This window comes from Bos taurus, chromosome 7 (assembly GCF_002263795.3).
Source record: "Bos taurus isolate L1 Dominette 01449 registration number 42190680 breed Hereford chromosome 7, ARS-UCD2.0, whole genome shotgun sequence".
Taxonomy (NCBI): Eukaryota; Metazoa; Chordata; class Mammalia; order Artiodactyla; family Bovidae; genus Bos; species Bos taurus.
The window spans coordinates 31,518,088-31,541,827 of record NC_037334.1 but is presented as its reverse complement, the minus strand read 5'-3'; the positions used below and the strand labels follow the sequence as shown (position 1 = coordinate 31,541,827).

At 43.8% G+C, this 23,740-nt stretch overlaps 1 protein-coding gene across 8 annotated transcripts in view; it reads left to right on the top strand.

Annotated features, from left to right (window-relative positions):
• Positions 1 to 23,740, top strand: part of SNCAIP (synuclein alpha interacting protein) — a 258,415-nt gene that overhangs the window by 97,300 nt on the left and 137,375 nt on the right. For 4 of the 8 annotated variants that reach the window (XM_024994517.2, XM_024994515.2, XM_059888338.1 and 1 more), the window contains exon 1: positions 463 to 881. The exons of the other annotated variants lie outside the window; for them this stretch is intronic. The gene's annotated coding sequence lies outside the window, so the exon portion shown is untranslated. Of the gene's footprint in view, positions 1 to 462; positions 882 to 23,740 lie in introns of those variants that run through there. 8 annotated transcript variants of the gene reach the window in all.

Genomic DNA, 23,740 nt, shown 5'->3' with positions numbered 1-23,740 from the left:
GGCAAAGACCCCTCAGCCTTCCTTCCTTGGCGAAGTCCTCGAGGGTGGGCGAGACCGGGTTGGGGGCGGGAGGGGAGGATTGGGGTTTAGGACTGTGCCAACGCAAAATCCTCTGCCAAGGGGCTCCCGAAGCAGGGCAGTTTCCCAGGACCGTGCCCACGTTCCGTCGCCCCCTCCCCGAGTGTCTCTGCCCGGCCGAGGCTGGAACCCTGGATGGGTTGGGGACCAATGAGATGGCAGCGGTTGACGCAGGGATCACGGTGAGGGGCGATTTCATCTCCCGGGGGTGGGGGGTAGAGGCCGCCCAGCGGGGGTGGGGGGCGGAGGAGAAAGCGGGTAAAAAGTGGGAGGGGAGGAGATCGGAGACAGCCAGTTGAGCAGCAAAGACACAGAGGTGTGAGAGCCAAAGGTAGAGAAGAAAAGAGCAGGTTCGCGGACGAGGAGGCGGCGCGGCCGGGGCTGGGGGCCGCCGCGCGTAGGGCGCCGCGGGGAGGGCGGGGGAGGGTCGCCGTCAGTCAGGCCGAGCCGGGCTCGCGGGCCGGGGGGCGGGCGCCGGGCGCGCGGCGGCGGCGGGAGGGCGCGGCGGCCCGGGCCGTGGAGACCGCGCCCCCGCCCGGCGGTGCGCCGCGCTCGGCGCTCCGCGTCCCTCAGCGCCAGCTCCGAGCCCGCCGCCCCGGGGCTGCCCTCCTCCCGCTGCCGCGCGCCCGTTGAGGGGCCCGGGGGGGAGAGGCGCCGGAGGCCCGGCCGCATTGTGACGTAGCGGGGCCGCTGCAGCGCCTCCGCCGCCCGCCGGCTCCCGCGGTTTCTGCTCCCGCCGCCGCCGTCCATCTGTCCGTCCGTCCGTCCGCATTTTTGAGCAGCCGCAGCGCCGGGCGCCCGGGGTGAGTCCAGGTCCCGGGGTGGACGCCGCGGGGAGACGGGGGTGGGGCGCGACGGCGCGAGCGACTGAGCCTTTTCCAAGTTTGCACCGGGCGACCCGGGCGGGGGTCCCCCCCCCCCGCCCCGCCGCGAGCCCCGGGGGGGCCCCCTTTGTGCGGCGAGTCCCGGCGGCTCCAGTGGCGGCGGTGCCTCTGCAGAAAGGGTTTCGGGGGAGGTCTCTATAGTAACGTTGGCGGCGCCTGCCAAGCGGCTTCTCTTCTTCTTGAGGGAGGGGGGAGGAGCCCCCACCTCAGGTTCCAAAGGATTGCTCTTTTCCTTTGCCGGTTTCGTGTGGTTCTTATTCTTCCTGCCACCTGGGATGGTGTGGGAGGCAGGGATGGGCAGTGCCGGGGCTCCTAAGAACTGAGGTAACCAGGGACGAAGTAATAGTAATAGAAACGGTACCAACAATAATAATAGTAATCGCAAAAGAGGGACGCCTGGGGTTGCTGCGCGGCCCAAGGGGAGCCCCTCGCTCTTGGGCACCGCGGCCCCCTGGCTGCCCGGTCCTCTAGGGCTCCGACCACCACCTCGGGCGCTGTCCTGTGTCCGCCGCTCGTCCGGGTCAATTGTAGCCAGGAGTGTTTCTCCCCTGGCCTCCTTTCGCGATGATGTCTCTCATCTGCAGGTGGTAAGCGAGGTGACTGGTAATTTGGCTATTGTCAAATGCCACGTTTTGTTTATTTCATTTTTACGAAAGGAAAAGAGGGAAAATTATGAGCCATTACTGGCAGCCATACAGTTTCCACAGGAAATACTAGCATTCTTTGAGGAACACGCTACTGCTTGCGGGGAAGAAAGTCTTTAGGAAACAAAAAGGCAACAGCATTGTTGCTCATTTTCAATGGACCGCTAGGAGAGGGGAAACGTGGTGTTTTTTCCTGTGGGAACAGGCTTGCCTTGGGAAAGTTAATTAAGGAAGCTTACTGTCGGGGCCCGTTTTTCACTTGCTGGTGCCTAGACCCCACTCCTCCTGGCTATTACTGACAAGTGTCCATCAAAGAGCTGCGAAGAAGGGAGAACCATTGCAGGACAGTCTCACCACACACCATGTGCTGTGGAGCCCAGCCAGGGTGCAGTGTGCAAAATGAAATAAGGGCTGTCTGGGGAGGTTTATGAGGATTGCATGTGTGCAGAGTATGTCAGTTCTCCAAGGTGTCACTCTAAACACATCATTTTCAAGCATGGCTTTCCCTGCTGAATCTGCAGAAAGGCAAAAAACCTATTTCTCTTATTATGGAGCGCACGTCCCAGTTGGGAATGGGTTGAAATATGTATTTCATTTGTATATATTGAAATTTTCAAAGGCAGAGAGGATAAGGTTTAGGAAAGCAGTATGCTAATGGGTTCACATCTAGAGAATGTCTGTTGGGTATTTCTGATGCATCTCAACGTTAAATTACGTTCAGCCTGGCTGGAATGAAGGGAGAGACCCTTCAGGTGCCCTTTATTTGAAAAAGTGTGACATTTTGTCCCCATTGCAGAAGTCTCTCTGGAAGGCAGTATTAACTGAAGATTACCCAAATATGTAGGAGTTTTAGGTCTAGACACAGAAAGAAGATGGTGCTTCTCTTAAGATCTTTGGACATCTCAGTTAGAAATAAAATATAAAAAAAATAAATAATACAGCTTTGAATATAAACTTCATTTTATTTAGAGCAAGCATTTCATGAGGAAAGGTTACAATATGGTAGATCTGAAATGATGCTGCAGTTATTGATTTGACATTTACTACCGTATATGGCGTGCTGCGATTCATGGGGTTGCAAAGAGTCGGACATGACTGAGCGACTGAACTGAACAGAACTGTGTATGGATATCCAAAAGGTAGGGACTAAGGCAAATGAATTTCTCTGTCTACTGTGTCATAGCTCCGCTACTTTCAACTAGCTGTTCTTGTGCAGGTGTACAGTGGAAATTCAGAACAGAGGCCAAGAAACTTTCTGTGCACTGTTGTGTGGAGGGAATTGTTGCTTGGAGGGAATTGCAGCAGTATTTTACTGCTCTTAAGAGGAGGAAAACCCACATAAACATCTAATACAAACAAATGATCTTTGATATTATCAGAGAAAGCCTAGAGTCATTTTTCTTGCCAGATTGAAGGCATTTCTTGTCAAAAGAGGAAATCTCCCAAGGAGCAGGTGCATCATTATAAGAAACACAAGAGAATTTTTCTTTTAAATGCAAAAATCTAATTGAATTGAATAGCAACAAGAGAATCAAGCGACACTCTTAGAATAGAAGGTTTGTTTTTGGCAGTCTGTCAGATTAGGGTTGCAAACCACATAGGAGAAATAGGTGTCCTGGGAGAAAAATAATTTCCTGGTGAAAATCAAACATTTGCTTCTGTGAAACTGTTACCTTTATGTGCTTGTTTCCTTGTGCCCCTTAGATTGGTGTGCAGATTCTACTTGCAAGAATTAATTTTCTGGAAATGATTCAATGAGTGGTTACTAATATATATACTATGCATGATTTATGCCTGTAGATAACCGGATTTTATATTTTATAATTTATATATCTTATCACTCCTTTTTTAAGCTTTTAAAATTATTGATCAAAATATGTGTTGACATGATTAATTTTTTTTATTTTTAATTGATATGATTGACAGCTGGGTCCTGGAAAAGTGCTGATTGATTACTAAATAGTCATTCCACATACACTTTGTACATACATGGGGTATAAAAATATAAAATGCAGAGTCTCTTCACAAAGAACTTACAAGGGGAAAAATAGGATACATGAAATATTAAGTAATGATACAAAGCATGAAAGAAGATATTTTATGATTAATTGCCCAAGACAGTGAGCAGTAATTGAAAAGGAATTCCCGTGAGAAAGTAACCAAGTCAGCTTAGATGTTTTTTCAGTTATCCATTGCTGTGTAACAAACCATCCCCAAATCATTGCTTAAAATGACTGTATTGCTTGCAGTTGTGTGGTTGGTAGTTCGAGTTGGGTTCAGCGAGGTGGTTCTGCTGCTGCTCTTGGTTGAGTTCCTCTGTTATCTTCAGTCACCTGGTAGTTTGGATGATCTAGGATGGTCTCATTTACGTCTGATAGTTATTAGGTCGGGTTAACAGGTAACTGTGGCATGGGCCTCCCATTCTCCAGCTGACTAGCCTGGGCCTGCTTGTCTATGTGACAGACAAGCAGTATTCCAAGAGCAGCAAAAGAACAAACCCCAGTTTAGGGTGATTTTTGAGCCTCTGCTTGCATTATATTTGCTATACCTTCCCCTCAGCCAAATCAAATCACAGGGTCTCCCCAGATTCAAGAGGGTATTGAAAGACTCCAGTTGCTGTCAGTGGGAGCTGCAAAAATTTGTGGCAATTTTTTTTCAACCTAGTATGTGTATGAAAATAATTGTTCCAGCCAATGTTTTTGTGCTGAGGGATAGTGTACTGTAAGTATACTTGGAGACAGCCCAGAATTGAGGTTAGGGAATTGCCCTATAAATTATTGTCCTGTAATCTTTGTTCTGTAAACCACAGAAAGAAAAGGAATGACAACGATAATAAAATTTTAGCTATATTCTATGCTAGTGGTGTGAGGATGGTTTGGAGACAGTAGGCTGGTAGCAGAGTCAGCAATCCATTGTTGAAGGGTGAGGAAGGCTCTGACAAAGGTGGAGGCAGAGAGGAAGGAAAGGAAGGGATTGATCTGTGCATTTGGGCTAAGTCGTTCGGTCGTGTCCTGTCCAACCCTTTGTGATCCTATGGACTGTAGCCGGCCAGGCTCCTCTCTTCATGGGACTCTCCAGGCAAGAATACTGGAGTGGATTGCCATGCCCTCCTCCAGGGGATCTTCCCAACCCAGGGATCGAATCCATATCTCTTTCATCTCCTGCATTGGCAGGTGGGTTCTTTACCACTAGTGCCACATAGGAAGCAGGGATCGATCTGGGACATCCCATATTTTGAATTAGGTGACTGATTATACAAGGTTAGCGAAAGCCTAGAGTCAGAATCATTATGAGATTTAAAAAAGCTTAAGTGACTGAAAGAATGATTGTGCTGTTGTGAGAAATAGAGAAATCAATAAGTGATTTATTTGGGGGGAGGTGAAAAATTCAGTGCCAGGAAGATTGATTAAAAGAGATAAATGAACGTGAGAATGCTTTATAAGCTGCAGAGTATATTATGAATGTTACAATTGCTTAGTGTTTAAATCACAGTGGATTGTGTACAGTTGTTTCTCTAGTTGTAAAGCAACAGAAAACAAATGCAATCTGGAGGATATCCTGAGAGTCAAAGGGAAGTCAGAACCATTCTCAGGATAGAAACGGAACTCCTCTTGGGCACTGGGGAGTAGAAAATGAAGGTCTTGTTCCTGAGGCACACAGCTGGCTGTCGGCCCTTGGAAGTCTCTGCCCTTGCACTTAGCAAAGCAGGAAGAACTCCTTTGGCCTAGTTTGAGTGGCAGGCACACTGCTGAGCCAGAAGCGTTCATTGACAGCCCTGTTCAGATAGCACACAATGGGGGAGTAGGTGGGTGCTTCCTCAAAGGACCTGGGAGCACTGCTGTCAGAATTGAGAATGGACACAGGGTAGCAGAACCAACAAATCCCTGCCAGAGATGAACACTTGATGATTTCTTTGGGCCTGGCTACTGGGAGGAGAAGGAAATGGCAACCCATTCCAGTATTCTTGCCTAAGAATCCCGTGGACAGAGGAGCCTGGTGGGCTGCTGTCCATAGGGTCGCACAGAGTCGGACACGACTGAAGCAACTTAGCATGCATGCATGCATTGGAGAAGGAAATGGCAGCCCGCTCCAGTGTTCTTGCGTGGAGAATCCCAGGGACAGAGGAGCCTGGTGGCCTGCCGTCTATGGGGTTGCACAGAGTCAGACACGACTGAAGCGACTTAGCAGCAGTAGCAGCTACTGGGAGGTAGGCAGGGTAGGAGGTGACACTTTCGGCACATTTACATAGAGATACCAGTGCATTCATGACAGTTAACACCCATGCTAGTGGCAGGAGAGAGCCAGCACAGTGTAGGCTCCTCTGTAAACGTCAGTGGATGTTTTATTAGCGGGGAGAGGAATGCAAAACACGTTCTTTTCTGTCTTTCACCTGAGGGTTCAGTGGAGGTGCTGCTTCGCCAGCCTTGTTTTATAGGTGGCCTGTCTGAAATTCAGGTGGCCTCCCTACCATAGAGTGCAGCTGTCAGGCTGGCCTGAAACATCTGGCCTCACTCATATCCCACAATTCGGCTCAGCAGCACACACAGCTGTGCTTTATGGAAGGGCCTGGGATGGACCAGCTCAAACCCGAGCCCACACTTTTTTATATCCCAGAAGATATTCCATAAACATTAGTGAGTGAATATGCCATTATCTGCCACAGTAACATTTTCTAAAGCAGTCTGGTCTGGATTTTCATTATTCACAGAAGAATTGGCTATAAAGTCCCTAAATACCTTTTGTAGATTGCAATGTTTTAAGGTACTGGTGGTGGTGGTTTAGTTGCTCAGTCATGCCTGACTCTTTGCCACTCCATGGACTGTGGCCCGCCAGGCTCCTCTGTCCATGGGATTTCCCAGGCAAGAATACTGGAATGGGTTGCCATTTCCTTCTCTGGGATTTTCATTATTCATAGAAGAATTGGCTATCAAGTCCCCTAAATGCCTTTTGTATACTGAAATGTTTTAAGGTACTAGTGTCACAGAAATACAGGGTTTTATAATGCCAGTTACAAAAATAGACCCTGGGGTTTTTTTGAAACACAATTGTCTTTACTTTTTGTATCTGTCAGGACTCTTGGCAGCAAGTCACAGAAACCCAGTGTTCAAGTAGGAAGGAAGGGACATATACTGGCTCCTATGTTGGAAAAGTTCAGGGAGGACCAAGTTCTGATTTTCTCTCTTCTTCATGGTGGTAAAATGTTTATCAGCAGCTTTAGACTTAATCCCTGTGGGAAAAGAGAATAATTCAGGATTAACTCTAATTAGACCACTTTGATCATATGCTCATGCCCAAACCAGTTTTTTTGGCCAGAGATGGAATATGCTCCTTGGCTCGGCCTTGATGATGGGCGCAGTCCTGTCCTGGAGCCTTCAGGAGCAGGAGGGAGTCTATGTGAGGGGTGGCTGGGTGCCAGGGAAGGTGCATGGGAGGGTGGGCAGGTTTATGGGGGGAGGGTGGTCAGTAAAACCCTCCTAAACCCCGTGACCTGAGAGCAGGAAACGGGTGGGTTTTAAAGAGAAAATACTGAAAAGAAGAGAGTGGAGGCTGTGCAAGCAGAAGCAGCAGATACCTATTGTTCCATCTGTTTTCCCTAGAGTACATAGTATACCTTGCTAAGCCACCAAGCCGTAAACCTGAGGATGGCCCTGGTCTGACCATCTTCCTTTCCACTTCCACCTAATCATTCACCAGGGCCTCCGAATCCATCTCTCAGTCTTACTCTTTTTCCCTACGTCGGCATAGATCAGCGATCCCCTACTTTTTTGGCACCAGGGACCAGTTTTGTGGAAGACAGTTTTTCCAAGGACTAGGGTCAGGGTTGGGGGTGGTTGGTTTCAGGATGATTCAAGCACATAGCAATTATTGTGTGCTTTCTTTCTATTGTTATTACATCAGGTCCACCTCTGATCATCAGGCATTAAATCCTGGAGGCTGAGAACCCCTGGTTTAGGTCATCACTGTTTTTAACTCCTTCACTCCTCACAAGTCACCTCTGAAATGCTGCTCCCAGTCTCTCCCTGCCGAGCCGTTCTCCTCGCCACTACCTGAGAGTCCCTTCTAAAGAGCAAAGAGTTAAAATTGAACCACGTGTCCATGGCCAAATAGTACAAACTTCCAGCGGTAAAATGAAAGCCATGGGGCTATAATATACAGCCTGGTGACTATAGTTAATAATGTTATAGTGCATAGTTGAAAGTTGCTAAGAAAGTAGGTTTTAAAAACTCACCACGAGGAAAAATGTTGTAAGTTTGTGTGACAGATTTTAACTAGACTTCTTGTGATTATCATTTCATAATATATACAAATATCAAATCATTATATGGTGCACCTGGAACTATTGTAATGTTATATGTCAGCTGTTTCTCAATAAAAAAAAAAAAAAGAACCATTCAAAATTTCATAGCTCTGGGGAAGAAGCCCAAGCTCTTGACCATGAAGTCTGGGTTTCCCCACGATGTGTGCCCTGCCTCCTATTGAACACGGGATGGATGGGAGGAGGGTGCACAGTGACTTCTAGCTGCCCACGAATTCCCCATGCTGTGATGACCTCTCTAGCACTCAAGGTCACCAAGTGTCCATTTTCTCTCTCATTTTCATGCTTTTGCATCTGTTGTGGTCTCTGTGGAGTATTGTTTCTCCTTTCTTGACCTAGTGAAAAGCTGCTCCTCCTTCCTGACACAACTCAAGTGTTACTCTTTCGAGAAACCTTTGCTGGTCCAAGGCCCTGCCTTGGACTTGACCCTGTGGGACAGCACTGGGTATACTTTCTGTCTGTGCCATTGCTCTGAACGTCTCGAGCAAGGCATTGCCTTTCCTCGTCTTTGTATATTTCTGTGCTTAGTAACAGTGCCTCTCATAGGGATGTTTTTTTAATTGAATGAATGAGATATGTGTACTGAGTTGTTAACCTTCAGGTTTTTAAGGTGATTTTTTTTTAGATCACCTTAACTTGATTCTGTTTCCTTTAACTTGATTCTCACATTTGCTTCTCAGAACATTGGACATGAAGACAGGTTACTTTTGAAAATGCTGCTCAGACACTTTTCCGTCAGTTCTCCCAACTGCTTGTTTCCTACTTGGTCACTAAAAGCTACCTTAGAAAAGAGCTGGAAAAATGCAAGTGGCCCAAAGTGAATATCAAGGCTGGAATCTATGGCTCAGAGATCAGATGAGGAATATTTTTTCTTCCTACTATAAAGAGGCTATCTATTAATTAATATCTGAGGTGCTTACTCTGTGTTGGGTACTTGCCAGCTCAGAGGCATTCCAGTTATTCTTAGTGAATCCTCACAGAGGCTCTAGGAAGGAGGTACTAAGTTATCATCCTCTCTCTCCATCTGAGAAAACTAACATGTAAAGAGTTGAAGCAGCTTGCTTGCCACTAAGCTCTCCCTTCCTGGGGACTGAAAAGCTGCCAGACCCTCAGCTGGGCCATTGAGGAGTAGACCCCATCTCTGATTGGGCTCTTCTGAGTCATCTGTTATGATGCTTTCGTTGTTTCTCTAAAATGAAGTGACCACTTCCTAAGAGTAAAACATTCCAGCTGCCTCCCTTGGCCATCCGTTATGTCAGAAACACTATGGGAAAAGATGTGTTTAAAGAAGTAAGGACACCAGTTCTATAGGTAGTTGAAATCAAGATGAATTTCTACCTTAGGCATTCCCATCATGTTCTTCTGCTTCTGCTATGGCCAGACAATAGAGGCCTCTTACAGAGGTTGTCCTCTTGTGTGTAATGCGTAGGTCTCTTGAACAGACATTGAAGAGGCTTCATTCTGAGAACCACTCTGAAACATATACTAAGAATACACAAAATGAGCTAAAGATTTTGGAAGCCATAGAATGTTTCTTAACCTGTTTTGAGTCTGAGAGCCTTTTGAGGCTATGATGAAAGCGATAGATTCTTTCCTTAGAGAAAAAAGATGTACACACACACACACACACACACACACACACTGTGTATCTGATTTCAAGAGTTTCCATCTGTGGATTTCCCCCGGCTCCATACACTCCAGGTTAAAAACCTGCTTAAAAGCTGTAATCTGGAAGAACGGTAATAGCCATTGTTGAGTGTTTACCATGTATCACATGCAACCATTTATTGTGCTCACCATGTGCCAGTCCTTTCTGAAAAGCACATCATAGCCAACCAGCCCCAGAGACGTGCATGATGAGCCCTGTTTTAAGCTGTCCTGAGTGAAGTTCAGAGAAGGAACTTATTCTTCACCCAGCTGCCAAGTGGTGAGGGTGGAATTAAAGGCTGAACCCTGATCTGCATCACTGCCCCTTCCTGCAGCCTCCACGCCCGTTCCTCTTACTGTGTGAGACATGAAACCTGGCTAGGGAGACTCCCAGCCTCTGTCAGTCCTGACGGCCCTCAGCCTCTCTGTTGACAAAGTTGGTCTAGTGGCTGCTTCTGCCACGGGAGCCTCCTGTAATGCTGGAGCAGATGAAGGCTGAAAAGGGGGACAGAGTAAGCAGAGTAAGCAGAGTGGTTTCCTTTCAGGCCCCCTCTGCAGGTGAGAAGGCAAAGGGACCAGATGACAAGCCACAGATGGAATGAAGACAGGCTGACTGGTCGGTCTGGTCCCAGTAGAGCGTGGCTCCCTGGAAACCAGAGCCTGCTTCTCATTTATTGATGATGTGACTGTTGTCCTTGTTTTGGCCTTCATGTAGTGGTGTGTCTGCTGCAAATGAATTCAATGATAAGTGCTCTTCAGGGAGCACACACACCATCAACCTCTTCTCTTTGCAGCCCCTCGTGAGGTCCCCTGTGTTTTCCCTTCTCTCATTCTATGGCTACTTTTCCCCTCTCATCCACAACACCCCAAGACAGCCTACTGGATTTTCTCAAGCGTCCACTGGTGACCAGAACTGCCTGCTACAAGTAATAGAATCCATGGTTCATTTCAGATTTTCCAGTAGACATGGTGAGAAAAGTAAAAGGAAACAGGAAATTAATATTAATGTTTTACTTGGGCTTCCCTGGTGGCTCAGTGGTAAAGAATCCACCTGCCAGTGCAGGAGATGCAGGAGACTCAGGTTCAATCCTTGGGTCAGAAAGATCCCTTGGAGGAGGAAATGGCAACCCACTCAGGTACTCTTGCCTGGAAACTCCCATGGACAGAGGAGCACAGAGGGCTACACAGTCCATGGGGTTGCAAAGAGTTGGACATGACTGAAGCTATTGAGAACGTACGCAGAGCACACGTGCAATGTTTTACTTAACCCAGTATATCCAAAATACTAGCATTTCCCCATGTAACTGATATTTTTAAATATCATTAATCAGATTCTTTGCATTCCCAATCTCTTTGAAATTTGGATGTATTTTTAAAATGTTAATTCTTATTGAAATATAGTTGATTTACAGTGCTATGTTATTTTCAGGCATATCATGAAGTAATTCAGTTATACATATATATATATTTATATATATATATATATTTACATTGTCTTCTATTATAGGTTATTACAAGATATTGAGTATAGTTGGGTGCACTTTATTCTTAACTCAGACCAGCCACATTTGCCATGCTCACTTGCCAAGTGTGGCTTGTGGCTCCCATTGCAGCCTGCAGGCTTGGGCTCTGAAGAGGCCTTGGGAGCCCCGAGGGCAGACTCAGTCCCCACCACCAGCTCTGTCTCCCCAACACTTAGCTTCATCTCCTCTGTCACCCCATAAGAGGTGTTGTACTCAATTGCCTGCGCTCTTGAACCTGGGCCCTTGAGAGTAGGCAATGTGTTGGTCGTCTCTCTGTCCTTGGTGTAGAGTGCAGTGTCTCAGAGTCCACAGTTGGCATTTGTGACCTTGAATGCATTAAAGGAGGGGGAGGTTGTATGTAATCTCAGGAACTGAAGAGACTGGTATATGAGGCTCACCTCCCAGCCCTGGCTCCTGCCTTTCAATCCCTGGTGCTTTCTGGTGCCACAGAACCACACTGGAGTCAGACCAAATGGACAGTCAGAAGGAACACTATAGCCTAGAATTGTGCTGTAAGCTACACCTCCTCTAGTATTGAATCCTAGGGGAACTTATTGCAGTCTAGCATGTTAAATCATAATGGTCTTATTTAACAGAAGGGGAAAGAAGTAAGACAGACCAAATACCAAAACAAACCTCATCCACTGGACAAGCCTCCTACTGACATTGCAAAGAAGGCCAACTGACATCTAGAATATTAAATCCACAGAGAAGGGATAGGCTGCATCAGGGAGCTGTTGCAGTCGTGATGATGAGCTTTCTCTATGCTTCCAGTGGTTTGAGAGTCATGACCACGCCCCCTGAGAGAATGGGAGATTTATAGCCCAAGTTAGTTTGCCTTTGCACAAACAGTATTTAAATTTTGCAAGGCTCCTAACCAACTAACATTCATACGCTTGTCTGTCTACTTTACCCTAATGATAAATGCTGTGTAAAATAATTCATTCAACCAAGTCTCAAAGGTTGGTGCTGCCACAATACCATACAAACCACATACTCACATAAAGTCAAAAGTTTGAAAATGGGAGAAAATATTTGTGTTTGATCTATTAAGTCATATAATCATTTTAAGGACCTCTTGTCTCAGAAAAAAGTATGTTGCCTCAGAGCCACTCAAAGGGTGCATTGAAATAGAAAGTGGAATCAGGCCTAACCTCTGTCTTCTAGTTGATTCCCATTTTCAACCTGGAAAGCTCATTGACCTGCTGGCGGTTTTTGTTTCTCAGAGTGCATACAGGGAAAAGTAAATCCTGCTGTCACAGACTATGTAGGAGGAGGATGAATGAAGTCTAGAGAATGTTTTGAACAATTTCTCAAAAAAAAGTTTTATTTGGAACAGTTGGAGGGCAAAGTAGCTGCCAATATTTTTGCAGAGTAAATTCTAAAGAACTAGAAACATCATAGCATACATCCTATTGTAGATAACCAAACACTAACCATGTTTAAGTAATTTGATGATCTCTTTTTAATAAGTCAAGGATGGTTCAGGACAGACAAAGCTTTTCATCTATTGGCTAGAGTTTTGGGAAGGCTGCTTTCATTTGCATGTCTTAAAAAGAACCCGTGGCTCTCCTTATCTGCAGTGTCCTTCATCCTACATGCAGCTCTGGTGTTGCTGTGTTGGTGTAATTGAAAACCTATAAAAGGCCGAGAGCTACTTTTGAATTGGCTCAGTGAACTTGGACTGGATTTGTCAAAGTGGTGAAAGGTTTAAAGGAATTTTCATAAATGAGGTCTCCAAGCTGTGTTTTAGCCATACAGTTCCAATGAACTCCAAGGCTCGTGAACTCGGAGAAAAGCGCCTCTGAGAAGGGCAGTCATATCAAGATGGAAATAAATGATTCATTTTTACTCCCCGAGTTCTGCAGACATAAGCACACTTAGCCGCTGATCATCATAATTTAACGGTACTGTTGTGCACTAAAAATACAATTTAAAAGTCTAATCTTTAATTAAGTTGAGTACTTGCAGATTAACGTGGTTACAAATCTTGGGCCCTGAATGTAGCACAGTGTTCACTCTTGTTGCTAGGAAATAACAGCTCTTCACAAGCTACAGATTGACTTGGTAAGAAGAGGGACATAAGCTTTTCCTACTAGGGGACTTGATCAGTTCTTCTTTGTTTCTGTCTCATAATGTATGTGAATGCATTTCATGCTGCAGAGGTCTTGCTGCTTTTGTTGGCCACAGAAAGCCCAGGTATGCGCACTAAAGCAAACATTTCGAGGATGTTTGAAAGATCTTACCTAGAGCTCTTGGACAAAATAAGCTTCATCAAGTTTTTGAGTTTTTAATGAAATGAATTTGTCCATTCATTAGAATTACCAAGGAAATAGATTGTTCTTTAATGTAGAATTATCACACAGTTAATTGATGGCTTTGCATTCTCACCATTAGTGGGAAGCTGTCAAATTAGAATCAGCATTTAATCCAAGTTGATGGTTTTCCAAAATCATTAAAACTTGCATGTAGGAAATCAACTCTGCTATTCCTTTTTCCCTTTCCCTCTCTTTGGCAAACCTCACCGCGTGACACATTGTACAATAGTTTTTAAAAATGCAAAGCTAATGCTTGCACAGCATGAAAGGGGGTAGCGATGCCAGTTCATTTGCCTTGTTCCTGAAAAAGACGAAAGATTTCTATGTGCTATTTCAGTCAAGATTAGGCATGAAAGAATGGCCTCCCCAAGCTCAAAAGCAGAACTAAGAAAAAACCCACAGGGACGAATTTCTGTTTGATCTGTTGGAGGCAGGCCCTTGTACACAGGGCTGATGTTTCAAAGCAGAGGCCCTTCCTAAAAGATGGAAAATAGCAGAACACTTGTTTGTGTTGAGGAACAGCTTTTGATTGGCTTGTGCTCATTACAGGATTTTGTCCTAAATCCAAACTCAGAAGAATCTGGGGAGATTATATCTTTTGAGAAGGGTACTGCTGAGGGACAGGATCCTGACTGCACCCAGCGTATATGCTCATGACCTCTCTTGGTGAGTGAGTGCATGCGTACATAGTCGCTTCAGTTGTGTCCGACTCTTTGTGACCCCATGGACTGTAGCCTTCCAGGCTCCTCTGTCCATGGAATTCTCCAGGCAAGAATACTGGAGTGGTTGCCATTTCCTCCTCCAGGGGACCTTCCCGATTCAGGGATCAAACTCGTCTCCTGCATTGCAGGTGGATTCTTTACCACCAGAGAAGCCCTGCTCTTGGGGATTCAGTTCAGTTCAGTCACTCAGTCGTGTCCGACGCTTTGCGACCCCATGAATTGCAGCACGTCAAGCCTCCCTGTCCATCACCAACTCCCAGAGTTCACTCAAACTCACGTCCATCGAGTCAGTGATGCCATCCAGCCATCTCATCCTCTGTTGTCCCCTTCTCCTCCTGCCCCCAATCCCTCCCAGCATCAGAGTCTTTTCCAATGAGTCAATTCTTCACATGAGGTGGCCAAAGTACTGGAGTTTCAGCTTTAGCATCATTCCTTCCATCCAAAGAACACCCAGGTCTTATCTCCTTTAGAATGGACTGGTTGGATCTCCTTGCAGTCCAAGGGACCACACTTTAAATTTCCCTCTGGATAATTAAGGGCTCATTTCTGTTAGAAAACCTCTTGTTGATTTTGGTAAAAATGTTTTCTCAGTCTGTGCAAGTACCTGGCACAGTTTTAGGTTCATACTTATGATTAATACATGCTGGCTGGATAAATGAGTCCTTCAGCATGTCTTGCAAGTAAATGTATCAATTATAAGACTGAAGGTTTACTTCAGTGCAGTAAATAGAGGTTATAAACGCTTGTCTTCTCAAAAGATATCATTGTGTAACCTGTGTAATTTATATTCAGAGTATCCCTCTGAAGCAGGATACTGTCAAACACTTGGGCAAAATACTATGTGATGGAAGGTCTCACTGCCCAGCCACTAGTTGGAATAGGGAAGGAATTGTAAGAGTCTTAAGACCTGCTTTTATGGAACTTTTGATGCTAGAAGGGAATTTGGAAATTTGATAGTAGTAAGATGGAGAGATAACAAAACTGGCACACAGGTTACAAGCTTCTAGAGGGTGTTGATTATTTTTTGTTATTCTCATTGTCACCTGAAACACCCAACAGCATGCTTATAAACGATGTGGGTCAGAGATGGTGCATGAAGGCAGACTGCTACACTGGTCATGAGTCTCAGAGCACAGGCTGGCTTAGTCTCTTACTGTGTGTGTGTGATCTGGGGCAGCTTACTGAACCTCTGGATATTTTGATATGATTTTATCTTTCACTACCAGATATCTGCTGATTATTTCACTTACTCTAAGTTTGGGATGATGGTATCAAATGGATTCTAATCCACTCTATTCCTTTCTCAGCCTACTCTGTGTGCTGAGATATTTGGACTGAATCAGCAGGCTTGTTTCCTGGTTTCTGATTGGGTTTGGTCAGTGAGAGGCATCAGCAGGAGATGAGCTCCTGGCACTTGAGCATCTCCCTAAGGCTACTTTCTGAATTCTGGTAACTATGCCCTCCTGCGGCTACTTCATACTGATAACTGCTCCCCTTTGGTCTTATTAGCTTAGGGTACTACACTATCTCTTGTAGTTTCTTCAAACCCAGCCCACACCTTTGCAAATGGTCTCTTTATTAAAATACCCACAAATTGCATTTGATTGTGCCACTTGTTTCCTCGTGGGAATCTGGCACAAGTGGTTACCTGTTTCAGAGGTCATTGTAAGAATGACATGTTTTAGGTAGGATTTAAAACAATGACCAACTCATAATAAGTATTCAACAAGGTTAAATATGATTATCATCAGCAGTTGTTGTCTGCTACAAAATATTGGGTTTGTCATATTCATTGTGATTATGATGTTTTCAAGTTTTTAAAAGACAAGAAGTAAATAACTACCATGTTGCAGATGTTAAAAGTGGAAAAAGTGAAACAGAGAAGTCAAGAGCTAAGGCACTCAGTACTTCCATTCTAGAACTGAAGAAGTGAATTGAAGATTTTTGTCCTTGTTTCTCTGTACAGGGTACAGAGTCGCAATAATGTCTGGAAAAGAAAGTTACAACTTCAAAGTATTTACTAACTTGAAACATAACCTACTTGGAGTAAATGGATATGCCAAATATAATACAGTCTATTTGTGACTGCTAAATAATAATTGGGTTGAGTCATGGACACCTCAGCATCTTCACCTTAATTACTGTAAGAGCTGGGGCTCAGCATTTTCACATTTGTGCCCTCTTGGTGGTGTGAAGATATATGATCCTTAGCACTGAATTTCTTACAGACTCTTGAGGGTAGATCTATTTGTTTATACTCACAGCTGAATAAAAGACCAGCATTATGATGCTTATATAGTACACATTTTTCTTACTACCATTGAAGTGTTCTCATTCTTAAGTCATATAAAATAGCCCACTCTGTGATAATTGGAGCCATCTCATCTTAACTTATAGTACACTCATTACACTGTTTGGCAAGAATGAAAACTAATGCTTTCCCTGAAGGAGCAGTGATCAGTTTGAAAAACTAAACATCCTACAATGTCTTTCCATTTGTCATAGTTGTTGAAATTTCAGAACATGTGGATACATCTTTAAATATCCTGGAAAAATTGTATACATATTCACTAAGAAATTATAAAGAAAGTGAGTTTCAGAAATGTCTCTCTCTCTCTCTTTTTTTTTTTTTACAGTTAAGTGGAGTCAAGGGGGAGAAGGCGATGGCACCCCACTCCAGTACTCTTGCCTGGAAAATCCCATGGACAGAGGAGCCTGGAAGGCTGCAGTCCATGGGGTCGCTAAGAGTCAGACACGACTGAGCGACTTCACTTTCACTTTTCACGTTCATGCATTGGAGAAGGAAATGGCAACCCACTCCAGTGTTCTTGCCTGGAGAATCCCAGGGACAGGGGAGCCTGGTGGGCTGCTGTCTATGGGGTCGCACAGAGTCGGACATGACTGAAGCGACTTAGCAGCAACAGAGTCAAGGGAGGGATAGCAATCTGAAAGGCCTTTTGATGTCAGTCCATATGAGGATTTATAGATTCTCCCTTCCATTCAAGGAGCTAAGTGGCAAAAACAGATATCTCGTTTCCAGAGAGGCTAATGCTTCTAGAAGAAAGGATTATTGTTTGAACATTTGGATCTCTTTTTATTCTTTAACGTTTTCTTCAAAAGCGCATCCAGGTAAGATTGATGTTGTCTTTCTTTATAAAGAATATGCCTTTTATATATTGGGCACTTAACAAATGGAAACTTTCTCAACTACATGTTTATTTATTGTCTTAAGTTGTCCTTTATGGAGGAGACATCATATCCAAGTGCCATAGCAATCTCCCACTTGACCCTCATGAAGCCTCCCATTGCTTCCTTCCACCCATCTACTTCTGTTTAGATTTTCTCTCTTCCTATTTTTTTTTTCATATTGAGTGAAATACAGTGGCATAGTCACCAAGAGGAACTAGTAATATATTCATTGTAGTTATTATTCCAAATGATAACAACTGTTTTCAGCACATCAGTTGTGTTGACATGCATACCAGCAGTGTGGGAATAAAATAAAGTTCTTAGTAGATCATACTAAGTGATCCTAAAAATATCACACTGTACCCAAGAACCTTCCATGGCTGCTTGCCAAACAGATATAGCCATAGGTTTTTTAAATTGAGTAATAGATGGTGTTTGCAGATGAAGGACATGTTGCTTTACATAGTCATTTGGTAAACATGCTTTAATACTCTTTGCTGTATAGAGGCAGTCATTTCCTTCTCTGAACTTTCTGTCTAGTGCAGGACATAATTGGCTATCAATAGTAGAGGCATAGGCCAAGTGCTGTAGTAGGAAGGGGTTGGGAGTAATGAAGTCCACCTAGAATCTGGAGGAAGGTGGTCAGATTATCAAGGTTTCTCAGGAAAATTGACATTTGGTTTAAGAGTTTAAGGCCAAGTGGGAGATCACCAAGCAGAAAACTTCAGGAAGAGTGTTAGGGTCTAACAGACTTGAGAAATTGTAAGTATTTTGATGTGACTTCACAGTAAGATATATGGTGTGGAGTGGCAGGTGATAATGTTAGCTGGAGCCAAATCTTTATCTGTTTCGCAGTATGGAAGAAAGGAGCCTATCTATTTCAGTGAGTGATACTAACAAATGACCCTACACAGACTCTTGTGTCATCTATGCTTGAGGTTCATACTATCATCTGTGTTGGTGACTTTCAAATTTTTATCTCTGGCCCTGGGCTACAGATCCCCTTTATCCTCTGCTTACCTACATTTTGATGTTTCATCGGCTGTCACAAAATCTCCACTCCCACAGTAAACCCATCACCCTTCCCTCAAGACCTTGACTCTGTTCTGATTCTTAGTTTAGACAATGGCCCCAGTTTTCAAGGTAGTCATCCATGACACTCTCTTCTCTGGAACCCCCAGTATCTCCTGATATCATCTCAATAAGTTTACTTATTTATTCAGTTACTCTCAACATTATTGTCTCTTTTCCATGCCTAGTTCCAGTATCTTTATTTAGGTTGCTGTCATCTTTCTCTTTGGTTACCCCTGCAGCCTCTTAACTCAGCTCCATCTCCCTTTCTGTTCAGTTATCTCATGGTTACCAGGTTGATCTTTCTAATTATTGCATAAGTGACAGCTAGTAAAATTTTTAGCAGGTTCTCATTGCCTGTGGATAGAATCCAAAACATCAGCACGACATACAAATCCATAGGATTTTGGCTCTGCCTGCTTGTCCAGCCTCCTGGGGCCCATGATCAATCCCCTACCCTTCTCCAGACTTTTTCAGTGACATGGAGCACCTGTAATTTCCCGTCTGTTAGTCGCCTGGGCATTTTCCTGTTCCTGTTCCCAGCCTTCTTACCCTGTCTGCTCACTCCTTTGCACCACTGCCTCCATCCAGGTCAGGGTGAGGTGTTTCTACAAGTATGTGGTGATAGGTTTGTTTGTTTTCCTCCACTAGATTTCAGGCTCCTCAGCATCAGGCACCATGTCTCATTCATGTCTGCCATCTTCCCAGCACTCGTGTCTAGCTCAGAGTTACAGCAAAATAATAGTGTTGACAAAGCACTCACTGTAGGCCAAGCAGGGTGCTAATTTATTTACATATATTCTCTTTTAAGGGAAAAAACAAAATCAAGCTATGATTTAGAAAAGGAATGTGGAAGAAAAGTAAAGATTGGGCAAGAGATTTGTTACAGGGAGTTCAGTAAAGACAGTATTTTATCAAAACAAGTAAGAATTGAAAAGATATCTATACTAGGGTAGGGCCTTCCCAGGTGGCACTTGTGGTCAAGAACCCGCTTGCCAGTGCAGGAGATGTAAGAGGTGAGGGTTCAATCCCTAGGTCGGGAAGATTCCCTGGAGGAGGGCCTGGCAACCCACTCCAATATTATTGCCTGGAGAATCCCCGTGGACAGAGGGTGTCGCGCAGAGTTGGACATGACTGAAATGACTTAGCATACATGTACATGTGCACATACAAGGGTAGAGGCAGTAGAAACCCAGTGGAAAGAATTCTTCATAAGATGGTATGAAAAACCCAAACAAAACTTTCTGGCCAACCCAATGTTACAGTGATTCCTAGAGGTACTGAACGGATGGCTAGCTAGGTGACTGAATGGAAGAATAGAGAACCCAGCATGTGCTCCTTACATAGAACTTGCTGTGAAACTTACTTTGTTTAACTTACAAGTCTGATAACTTTGGTGCAACAACTTCATTAGGATGAGAGGAAAAAATGTCTAGGTGCAGAAGTAAGCTATGAGGCAACAGCCCGAGAGGAAACAAAGGTACAAGCAGACATATCCTGAGAGAGTAATTGTGATGGCTCTTAAAAGAGATATTTAAAATTAAATGTACACATACGATTATTAAATTAAGTCCAAAATTGCTCAGGTGTGGAAGTATGTAATGTAATTCAGAATTCTTTCAGGGTCAAAAAGTGAAGATTCCAGTGGTCATTGTAAGCTGAAGGATTGTCAGTTGGGGTGTTGTTGTTCAGTCACCCAGTTGTGCCCAACTCTTTGTGACTCCGTGGACTGCAGCACACCAGGCTTCCCCATCCTTCACCATCTTCCAGAGTTTGCTCTGACTCATGGAAGTAATGGTTAAAAGTGAGGACCCTGGAATCAGAGTGCCAGGCTTGAGTTCTGGCTCAGTCATTTACCAGCTATAGGACCTGGAAGAAATGACTTTACCTCCAAAGTAGAGGTACTTTCTTTGTTGGGGTGTTTTAATGATTCAGTGAATAAAAGAAAGCATGTGCTTCTGGAGCAGGCTGGGCTGTAGCAAGCAATCAGTGAAATGTGGTCTCAGCTCCGTGTAAACCCACACGACTTAGTAAAGGTGGGAAAGGGAGCAGTGACTGTATTCGCACTTACACTCATGGATTTCGATGGGCTTTCATCATGTTTGGTAGATGTGTTAATATGGGTGAAGTGTTGCCTTGTTTCATATTTAAAATGACAATTTTGTTTCGTAAGATACACTTCAAGGGACTTTGTTTTTGCTACGCTTCAGCCTAAGTGCACTTAGTTTTCCCACATACTTCCTGAAAATAGTTGGTCAGGTGAACAATGAAAGTGATCAGTAATCATTTAAGACACAGTGTATTAAAATATGATACCTAGTTAAGTCCTTATGGTGGGAATTTTCGAGTTCATTGGTGTTGAATGTTCATTAAATAGTCCCTTTTACTATTCATTATTTTAGCTAATTAAACATCTTAATAGAAAAAATCCTTGAAATATGCCACTTTCCAAATGTTTCCTAAGATATAATTCATATATATTTCAAGATAAAAATATTGTGTCCTTAAGGAGAATTGCCCAGAAATAAATATATATTGATTTAAGTACTAACTGATAATGAACACAGAATTAACCTGTAGGATTGACTTAACAAGTCTTTTCTAAATGTCTGCTTTTTATCTTCGTCTTCCTCAGTTTCTTTGATTGATGCAGACACAAAGCGTTTGGTGCGTGTGCATGTAAGCTAAGTTGCTTCAGTCATGTCCAACTCTTTGTGACCCTATGGACTCTAGCCTACCAGGTTTCTCTGTCCATAGGATTCTCCAGGCAAGAATATTGGAGTGGGTTGTCATGCCCTTCTCCAGGGGATCTTCCCTACCCAAGGATCAGACCCACATCTTATGAGACCTGCACTGGCAGGCGGGTTCTTTACCACCAGAGCCACCTGGGAAGAAAATAACATTTGGTGGCGCTTCTCAATCCATTGTCATTCTCTGTACCTTTACCTTATGTTATTTTTTGTGTTGTAGCACTTATCCCAACTTAACATAAACTAGCTTTATTTGCTTATTTATCATCCATCTCCCCAACCTGAATAGAAGTTGCTGTGTGCAAGACTTTCATTTGTTCACTGCTATATTCCCCAAACCTACCATAATGCCTGGCAGAAATTCAGTAAATATTTGTTGAAAGAAGAAATGTACATATGTAAGTTTGTGCTTAGTCAAGACTCCTAGACAAGATTGTGCTGCTACATGGATGTATTTTTGTAAACATTGTTTACTGAATATAATGTAATGCTTATTCACTAAAAACTCAAAACAAAATTTGGGAAATACAAGGAAATATCAATTAAAAAAATGTTAAATCATTCTCCAACCCTGAGAAAATGATGACATTTTGTTGTGTTATCCCCTTCATGTATTTGATGTCACATCATAATTATGTGCCATCCTGGATATATTCTTTTATATGCTGGATTTCTTTCACTTGTATTATATCATCAGCATCTTTCTATACTTTTACAAATATTTTCTAAAGACTTCTATTTTAAATAGTAGAGTTGAAATCCTTTTCTTCTACCTCCAAACAACATAAGTAATGAAAAAACAGAGAAGAAAATCCATCTGTGATGAAACAAGTCATTAGCAGCAACCCCAGAGCACAAACTTTGAAGTACACCTGCCAAGTCTATAACATATGGATACAGGTGAAGGAAGACTTAAGAAACTACCATTATTCCATCATCTTGGACCTTGAACAAGGTGCAGATTTCCTTCAAATCAAGTACACTTCCATCCAAGACATCTCCAGTGTTTCCTTAATTAACCTAGAGCCGTAGAAAGACTCTGGGAGAAGTTGGAGTGACTCTGTAAATATCCAGACATCGCCACTGAAAGGCGGACAAGATGGAACTGGAGGAGAAGTGATTCTGAGCTGCCGTGTTCATTTTCCTCTCCCAACCTGCTAGCTGGGGGTGTCCAGTGGAAGTGAAGTGTGAGGAGGGCGGGGAGGCAGCCGTTGCCTGTAGGGGGCCCACTGGGGCAAGCAGAGGGAGGAGCAGGGGGCAGCAGAAAGGAAAGGCTTTCTGCAAGAGCTTGCCAAGGCTTTTAGGGAAATGCGTTACTTATTTCAGACTGAGAATGTACTGAGACACTGAATAATATTTGGTGAACTTAAAGAGTGAATACTTTCTCCTTATCCTGTTTGATAGAGAGACATGGCCACTAGGGAGAAACTAACCCATTAAGATTAGAAATGAGAATGAAATAGCTGAGCTTGTGCAAACTTCATGTAGTTTACAGAAAGAGGTTAGCACAAAGATAAGGGCCATAAATCAAAGATTAAGCAACATGGCACAAAAGGGCATGTTTCTGCAGTTGTAAAAAGAGCTTTGCAGCAAAAGGTGAAGCTGAGCTTTTCAAATTGCTGGAATGTCACTGTTTATTTATGAGGCAAGATAAAACTCATTTTTAGATAAATGACTAAATTGAAATACCATAATACGTACCATTCAGGTGCTGTTATAGTTTTAAAATGTGACTATAAAAATGTCACATTATTACGGATCCTATTTGTTGGTTGGGTATTTTCCGAGTCCTGTCTACTCAGTGTATTGACTCCCACTAGGTTTTACTGCTGCCCGCCTTGTGTAGCCAGTACACAGTAGCTATTATAAAAGCAAGATAGAGTTCTTTTCTACCTTGCAGAGCTCTGAAGAGTTTCGGGAACATGAGCCAGAGCTCGTGTTGTTGTTTATGGTATTAGATAGAGTAGAAATAAAGGCCCTTTGCTGACAGAGACCATACCTCATTTACAAAAAAGCAGTGGGTTCTTCAAAATTCAAATTTATATTTCATTTGAAACTTGAAAATCTTACATTCTAGTTGTTTCCCATTTCCCTTGAGCAGCTCTGCCGGATTTAGGCAAGGCTGAGTTTACTATGTGAGTGTGCAAGTGCTTAGTTGTGTCTGACTCTTTGCAACCCCATGGACTGTAGCCCACCAGGCTCCTCTGTCCATGAGATTTCCCAGGCAAGAGTACTGGAGTGGGTTGCCATTTCCTTCTCCAGGGGATCTTCCCAACCTAGGGATCAAACCTGAGTTTCTTGCATCGCCTGTATTGGCAGGCGGTTCTTGACCTGCCTGAGCTGGTAACTCACTAAAAAAACCGTTGCGTGACTGCATGACAGTAGCAGTCCTGTATTTTGTGTGCCTCTCTGGTTAGTCATGTTCACAAATTGCACTTTACATTTCATCATGCTACCAGTAAGGTTTTTGGAGATAGTTGGGAATAAGTCAGAAACAATGGGCAAATGGAAGCTGTGTTTGGGTATGGAGGCCACTAGGAAGAGCAGGTTGATATGGAAAACTGAGCTTTGGGAAGCACAGAGCAATGGATTAAGAGG